Source organism: Topomyia yanbarensis, chromosome 3 (assembly GCF_030247195.1).
Source record: "Topomyia yanbarensis strain Yona2022 chromosome 3, ASM3024719v1, whole genome shotgun sequence".
NCBI classification, from domain to species: domain Eukaryota; kingdom Metazoa; phylum Arthropoda; class Insecta; order Diptera; family Culicidae; genus Topomyia; species Topomyia yanbarensis.
In genome coordinates this window covers 303,683,339-303,692,321 of record NC_080672.1, presented here as the reverse complement: position 1 = coordinate 303,692,321, position 8,983 = coordinate 303,683,339, and the positions used below count along the sequence as shown (strand labels likewise).

The following is an 8,983-nucleotide window of genomic DNA, read 5'->3' as shown; positions in this document are numbered from 1 at the left end:
TCTGCGGTAGACAAATAGAGCAAATGGGTCTACCTGTGACGCTTCCCCTCTCGTCGATTAGAATTGCCCGACGACACCAATACAATATATTTTTTCTGTGTGTACAGGCACGATCACTGTCGATTTCTGCGAGTCTGAAAGTAGTTCGGAGAGTTGTGTGTAGAACCACAACCTCAAAAATCAATTTTATTGTCAACATGGCTTTTTATTGATTTTTTTGCGAGCCTTTCAGTACACCACACTCAGACAACTTTTAATATTTTTTGAATAAAACTTGTGCTTTTTTCTCCGATAGTAGTACCATAAATTGTCTTCTGCTTTTTCAAACAAAATTGGCATAAAGCTTTAAAAAAATCACGACCTTAGCTCTAGTTTTTCCCTCAACATTGTATTTAACTTCTTATGGGGTCAATTTGCTCAAAGCAAATGAATCCAAATACAAATACATATTAGGGACTTTGAAATTAGCCATATGCTTTCTTTCGTTTCTTCAACAGATTATCTAGACTAGGTTTTCAAATGTTTCATTTTATTTTCCTGCGAAAAAAGTAGCTAAGCTATTTTCGATTGTTGATGTTCTACTTTGCGTGTTCTAAATAATGTTCTTGTTGTTGTTCTTTTTTAGTTTACACTACAATAATTCTGAAAATAGCGCAGTGATAGTTTCTGTTTATTTTTAAGGTCTTGTTAGGCTTGAGTTAGTTCATTTTTTGTCAAATGCTGGGAAATAGTAGCTGTACACAAGGTTTTTCTTGAAAGTGAAACAAATTACGATTTATAACTTTCTAATTAACTTTCATATTTTATATAAATTGAAATGGAGAATACAATCTCGAAGAAAAGTTGTTTTTATTTTCTAAACTCATCTTTGATTGACCAATTTATTCACTCTACGGTCCGCATTCTGCTTTGCCTGTATTTGCAAACCTTAAAAGAATTCAACAAAATGAAAAAAAAGAAAATAATATATTTTCTTCTGCGATCGTGAATAGTTTATCATTATAACAGTTACACAGAACATCGTAAAGTTAATAACTAAGGCGATCGAACGAATGATTATTTTCTGTTTCACGTCACTGTATAAATTGAAATGCTGAGCTATTATATATACTTAGCAACCGATTCTCCTCGCTTCGCAAACACCTCAACTAGATTCTGAATGACTGTACGAAACTAAACAAAGGCTGCTTGTTGAATAGTAATATAAATGCTAGCAGATTTCACATTAACCACTCAGTTCGGTTAGGTTTACTTTTCAGTAGTAAACAACTCATCAGATATACCAATCAACATAACGAACAAACTCTACTTCAATAATCTCATATGCCAGCATGGTAGAATAGTTAGCATAAAACTATCACGCATCGTTGAGGATATTACGTTCTAAAGAATAATACAAAACGAAAAAATTTAATGCAATCAGCACCAGCCATTTCGTTTCGCCTATGCTCGCTTGTTTATTCCTTCAACAGTGTATGAAAAATTAAACACTCTAAAATCTGTCACGTAGCTTTGCTTGTTTAAATGTTAAGCCTAATTCTAATCTTGTTTTTCATTTTACTTATTGGTTTTTCATCTTCTAGATGTACATATTCAGTTATTTTTACTACTGTTGTGTTAAAAGACCCTGGAGAAAATGTTTACTCTTTGTCCGTTTCGTCTTGCTTGTATCTGTATTCTCTTGAATTAATTTTTTAGCTTTCACACACATTTAACGACAAAGACATTTATTTCTTTTTTCTGTCGTCTTACAAGCTAATCGGCGATTCGCTACTATCCACTAGAGTAATAATCTGGCTGGTTTGGTTGCGGTTTTTTTTCACAAATATATTATCTTTCGGAAACGTTGCGTACGATAACGTTTTCTATTTGCGTTTACTTAACTGCCTTGGAAAAACACGATCGCGCGTTTCAGCATACTATTGGCCGGATTTACCAACCAAACAACGTTGGTTTGTGTGTTCGTGTGAAAGAAAGATAGAGAGTTTGACGATCTGCTTTGGAGGAGTTAAAATGCGTAGTGTGTTTGCGAGTGTTAATTGCTTTATCAAAATATCGAATGTCCTTAGCCCAGTTCTGTTTTACTTCGATTCCGTTCAGGCGGTTGTCGAAGAGTTCCAATAGCCATCTTACCGTGGCTACCGTTGCAGCAAATATTAGGTGTAGATTTGAAATATGATCAGGATGCTCAGGATGGTGCAGATGAAGCAGATCAACACTGGCAGAATTACGATGAAGCGAAGCGATCTGGAAGAGAGGTGCAAAATGTGATTATATAGTAGACGTCGGGACTATGTTGAATTAATCGAATGGACACGCAGACGAGGTTACGCGTTTTTCGGTGCATTTTTCAGAAACATATCATCATGAAACAAGTAGGACTAAACTGTTCAAGGACAAATATTCGATAAGACTACACTAAAAGATTTCTGTTCAATTATTATACATAGGGTTACTGCGCCCTAAATCATCTTAGCTCCTCTATTCATCCCACCCGTTTGAACACATTAGCTAGAGCAGTATCTGCTATCTATATTCAATGCATTAGCACAGACTAACAGACAAAACACTATGAGGGAATTCCCACAAAAAACATCGATTCGGCATTTTTCCCAGAACACTAGCTCCACCTTTTATTCACAGTCCCAAACACTCATTTGCTAATGGTTTACCCATCAGTTTTGGGAACAATTTTTCACTAGTGGTCTATCCCCCATATGCTTGTTCATATGTCAGTGGCGCCATAATTTCAAATGTGGTCACAGTCCCAACTACAACTATATTTAAAATGACCGTTAAAGCGGGCGAAGCATCGTTTTCGAGTGTTATGTCTGTTAGTCTGTGGCATTAGCTCAAATGTTGGGATGAATAAGGATACGTTGTACTCGACTTTTCGCTACGCACAAGTGCGAGCATTTCACATTTTCCAGGCAAAAATTTTAACTGAGCTGCTTCTTAGGAACGAAGCAAAGATGATGATACCTATTTAAGCGCAATCCAGTCACTCTAAGTCGAGTTATCAACGAAATAGTGTGACATCCTGACTAATGAGATGAATAAGGGCTCGTCTACCCTATATTTGGATTTTTAACATAATGCATCTGACTAGATGGCATATAAGGTAAGGCGCTAAGGACACAAGCCCGCTTCGTAGTTCGAACCATAGCCAGCCAATTATAAAAGGGTGATTTTAACCTTATTAGAGAAGGTGCCGCACTATTTCATTAGTTACAATAAGTACGGATTTTCCTAATTATTTTCTGTCTTTTACGCTATCTGTGGTCAAAAAAACCTAAGGAAATCGTTTAAAAGTTGCCCGCATAATTTTATTTATTTGTTCCGATCTTCGGTAGATACCGTACAGATTATAAAATATAGAACATACTATCTAAATTAATTAAAAATTCATAATAGCTAACTTATAACTAGATTTGGTGACATGAAAATCTAACAGATGTGAAGTTTCGTCTATCCACAGGATTGTTTTGACCATAAACAGTACGATGTCTAGGAATCCACAAAAGATGACGGTTCCTTAGAGCGCGAGGAGGTACAAACACATTAATCCGTGCAAGAATATCTGGGCAGTCAATATTGTTACACAACATATCGAAACATTCTTTGCAAGACTGTGCGGCGAAACTCTAACGTCGGTAACTCAAGCAGCATGCATCTATCGTTGTAAGGTGGTAGATGGGCAGGGTCATTCCACGGCAATACTCCAAAATGCTTCGCACCAATCCGCAATATAGAGATTTTAGTGCCTAGAAATCATTAAAACCAGCGGTATTTCGCTTCAGGAAACCAAGTGTTGCCAATGCCTTCGCCGCCGTTGCGGTGATGTGATCCTATCAAAAAGCGTTCCCAAGTCACGAATGGACTCCACTCTTTCGATGATGCGACCTTGGAGCAAGTACTCATAATGTGATAGAGTGGATGATCGCCTGAAGCTTATCATTTTACATTTGTTAACGTTTACCTGCATACCATTCAACAGGCACCATTGTTCAATGTTAAGTACGTCATCTTGAAGTGCAGCAGAGTCAAGTCCAGAAGCAATGGAAATCTTTAAGTCGTCGGCGAGGAATAGTTTTCCAGATATGATACGAGTGCAAATGTCGTTTATGAATAAAATAAAAATTAGCGGCCCTAGGTGGCTTCCTTGATGGACTCCAGTTGGCATGTCGAGCAAGCTATAACGTGTTAAACAATTCCAACGAAAGCACTCCGACTAGACAGATATGATTGCAACCATCCAGTTAATCACGGAGGAAATCCTAGTATTTGCAGTTTCAGAAAAGCAATGTTGTGAGATACTTTATCGAATGCTTTAGAGAAGTCAAAATATATTGCATCGGTTTGTTGACGCTTCTCAATAGAGGGGACCAAGATGCTAATGTACATCATCAAATTTGAAGTTGTAGAACGTTGCTTCAGAAATCCATGCTGACATTCGTCGATGATGTGAGAAGCAGCAGCGTACATCTCATTGTAAACAAATTTTTCAAGGACTTTAGCAAAACAGTTCAAAAGTGAGATTCCTCTGTAATTCTCAACATTATGAATGTCCTCAGCCTTGTGAATCGGAATTATAGCCGCTTGTTTCTATGCACTCGGAAAGACGCTTTCCGTGATTGAGCGGTTAAAAATAATGCTAACTGGCAATGACAATAATCGTGCACATCCTTTTACGAATATCGGAGGCAAACAATCCGGGCCTTGTCCTTTCGATAGGTCGAGACTGGATATAGCTTTCAACACGTCTGCTTCAGTCATATTCAAGCAAGGGAGACTGATATTGTGTCCCTACGAAAATGTTCTGCAAAAAGGTCTACGGACTCGGTTGTGGATTGCGCACTGGCATCTCCAAGCTAAATATTTACGGGAATGCCACCAGCGCGTTTTCTGCTGTTCACAAAGTTCCAGAACGTCGAGGGGTTGTTTCGAAGGTTGCTTTGAACGTGGCTTATATATTCGCCGAATGCACTTCTCCGGGCTGTTTCGTATTGAAGTTCGGTTCGGCAAACAGCTTTGTTTTCGTCGGTCTTGTGACGGCAGTATCGCTTACGTTGTTTACGGAGAATATTGCGTAGACGACGAAGCTCGGAATTCCACCACGGACACTTGTAATCCGTCTTTCTGTTGACACGTTTCTTAGGAACTAAGCGGCGGAGTATCTCGTATACAGTTTCATAGAACACCGCGACAGCATGATCTAGATCGTTTCCACATCGACTAAATCGGCGTAGTTCACGAATGCTAGATCGAGGGTCCGTCTATTGGCGTCAGTGAGCGAGTTGATTTGACTCAGTCCTCCAGCGACTATCGTTTCCGTGATAGCTATCTCTTGTTCGGTTGTGGCATTTTCAGGTAGGTAACATTTGAGATCATCGTCGAATATCCATCTGATATGGGGAAGGTTGTAATCACCTACAATGAGTACACTGTCTGAACTACAAGGTTTATCCACAATTTGTTGAACTGCAGAGAAATGCGCATTGTACAGGTCTGGACTGCTATTCGGCCGCAGATATATACAACAAATATACAGAGCGCAATTTGGTAACGAAATGCGCACAATAACTTATTCCAAGCATTCTAAACCAGGCATTTGTAATACAGTACCGGAGAGATTATATTTTAGCGCAATAAGAACGCCACCTCCGCGACGAAGTTGACTAGAGAAAGAGTTGCGATCGCAACGATAGATTGTGTAGTTCATTGAAAGTTCCGAGTTATGTATGTCAGCAAGCAGCCAGTTTTCTGTGAGAACAATAACATCATAATCGCAAGAGGAGAGCGCCACTCACGCCATTACGAACTTTTGTATTTTGAATGCCAAAGGCATTATAGACGTAAGGCATAAATTATCATGTCGATGTAAAACTTAAATAAACTCCTTTTTCGACGTCGATGCACAGTGGCTCAAAACAGCGTTTTGAGGTACTTAATTCATTGGAGTCAAACCTGCCCATATTAGCAATTTCACATATTCTACAATTTATGTGTGTGTAAAAAGCGCCATCTTTTGGTAATATTATTTTTTTAATTAATCATAGTAGGCTACAGAAAATTTAACCTTTGAACCGAAAGAGATAGCGCTTGACTGTCTTCGACAAAGTTGTAGAGGAGAGTATCTTTATAAATTTTGCAGAAGACATGTTGCCTCTGTCACACATATTAATCGAGTTATGATAAATTCTCTATGGTGAACTCCTTCATTTCCTATTTTAACTTATAACTTTTTTATTTCCGATTTTTCGCATTAACAATGTTCTAAGGTATTTTTTATCATCGCAAAACACAAAACTTTTCCGAACAGGCCAGATAGCTGTGAATGCTGTGTAAAGACTTATAGCTGATTTTGATTTAATTTTGGCCTGTTTTCGAACCCGTGTATCTTCACTATCGGCAAAAATTGAAATTATGCTATCAATTATTCTGATAGGACTAGGTTTCACCTACAAAACGAAGGTAGAATTGTTTATCTATAAGCACCTGTTCAAAAGTTATACACTTTTGAAATTATTATGTCTGGCCCTCCTGAAGTCGCGTGAAGCGTCTTTGAACACCAGCGCCTACTCGTTCAGTGAGCCCACTGAACGAGTAGGCGCTGGTGTTCAAAGACGCTTTCACTTGAAGAAATTTTCTCTCAAAAAAAAGAAGCGAACGCTTAGAATGCGGGAACTCACTTGTATTTGAGCATAGAAAATGGCTATATACTTTGATTAATCATATATCCATGTTGCAATTGTCCAATAAGAAAATATTTCACTTGAAGAACAACTCGTGAAATGAAGAATTTTCAATTTAATTATTATTGATTCAACGAATATACACATATGGCTATGTATTTTTTGGTCATCAAAGATAAAAATATGCAAACTGTCTACTGCGAGAGAGAGAGAGAGAGAGAGAGAGAGAGAGAGAGAGAGAGAAGTTTTCATGTAGTGTGACGAGTTACCGAAGTAAACAAGGTTCCGTCGCGAACGTAGGGGAATTATAGTTAAAACCGACACCTTAAGCTTAACAATTTTTCTAAGTTGCCACAAAACCAATAAAATTATAGTTTTTATGCAGAATTCTTCCTCAGAAAATTCTTAACAAGACTTAATTTTTTCAGCGCTTCAAAAAATTAATTTCATTAAAAATTATTGGTTGAAAAACTTGGAAAACAAAGGGACTTTTTGTAGGCACTGCGGGTAAAACCGACACCCTATAGGGGTAAGATCGACACCCCCTTTAATTTATTTTCTCTCCACTTTATTATTTCTTTATTAAAAATGAGATATATGCGTTAATAATAAAGTGTGAGTATGTATGATGCAAATATGTGCTTTTTATTGCTTCATCATGCAGTGAGGGGAAGAAAGTTCGAAAGCGTAGTACTATAAATAAGAGTATTTTATGCTATAGGATTATTTTTTGATAAGTATTTCCAAATAATCCTTGCGCACATCATTGCAACCTCCAGTGTCATATTATTTCGTAAGAGAAGATTTGCAAGTGTTCTACATTCTGCTAATTGGATTCATTCACTTATAAGTGACACATACACTTCTTAGTAAAACTATCTTTTTCAGATTTTATTTTTCGGACTCTGATCATCAACGATCTATTGGGGTATACATAAGATCATTGTCTCATTGTGATAAAGTTCGTCTATGACAAACCTAGAGAATACTAGAAATTCGGTTTGATGAGATTTTTGCAGAAATAGCAACAGCTTCGATAGAATCAGATAAGCAAAAATTCCAATTTTTGATTTTTAAAGAGACTTACAAGAAATAAACACAATAAAAGTATTTCTGTGCATTTCTGTTGATACTATGGTGTTCTAATAGGCTAATTGAAGTGTCACCAAGATCCCCAGTATTTTGAAATGAATCGCAAGTATACACAACCATCTTAACAGCGTGTCGGTTTTACCCTAACAGCGCACATTTTTTTTATAAAACGATTAAAAATATTGAATTTCTCAAACTCGTCTTCAATGCACCTAGTTGATCATAGGACAGGCCGATAATAATAGGTACTGAAAAATGTGGTGATTTGAAAAGCTTTTGTTCGGTTAAAACCTTAAAATCTACCAACGAAATTTAACATCCAGACGAGTATGAACGCTGCTGTCGTATGTTTTGTTTATTTTTATGACATTCGGCGTACTAACGTAAATCCAATTTTTCCTCAAATGCTCTAAATAAACGTACTAATAATAATGTATCATTATGAAATGAATAAAAATTTGATTTCTAGGAAATGTTGTGGGGTGTCGGTTTTACCCACAGTGTCGGTTTTACCCACAGTGTCGGTTTTTCCCACAATTCCCCTACCATCCGTAGACCGTTGTCTATCCGAAATACTGCAAGTTTAGATAAGTTCTGGAAATCAATTGTTGTTTATAATTAAACCAGCTTAAATCTGAAATTTTTAAAATATGTACATGAACAAAATTTTTGTTGTTCATTATTGTGCAATATTCGTCAACATTTGGTTACAGTTGTAACGGTAATATATCCAATAGGCTTGAAATGTGTTCCAGCCCTACTTTTGTAATAACATAAAAAAGGATCAAACTGGTGGTGATCAACTGTTTTTGTCCGCGTCCCTTATCAAGTGGTGGTCAGCAGTTTTCGTCCGCGTCCCTTATTTTTATAAAGTGATTCATCAGCAGTGGTATCTTTGAAAATGAAACACCTCGGTTATACAACTAATTTTTTTGCGATCTTTATTCAATGCATATAATTAAGCTGTCTTCATTTCGTTATATTTTGAATTGCACATATTTTATCGTAGGTATGTAATTTTAAAAGTTCTTTGATTTGATGGCATTGTAAGGGAATGCGTATCCGCCGGTTGATGCCAGTCGCAGTGGCATTTCTTTAGACTGAGCAAACTAATTTCATTGTTTGTTTAGTGTTTTTTGACCAACTAGGAAATTAATCCACTAGGTATTTAATGCGCGTGGGAAATACGCATGGTG

At 37.0% G+C, this 8,983-nt stretch overlaps 1 protein-coding gene across 5 annotated transcripts in view; it reads right to left on the bottom strand.

Moving 5' to 3' along the window:
• Positions 1-512: 512 nt before the first annotated feature.
• LOC131686919 (rho-related BTB domain-containing protein 1) overlaps positions 513-8,983 on the bottom strand; it is a 180,213-nt gene continuing 171,742 nt past the window's right edge. For all 5 annotated transcript variants that reach the window (XM_058970947.1, XM_058970946.1, XM_058970948.1 and 2 more), the window contains one exon: positions 513-2,247. The gene's annotated coding sequence lies outside the window, so the exon portion shown is untranslated. The remainder of the gene's footprint in view (positions 2,248-8,983) is intronic.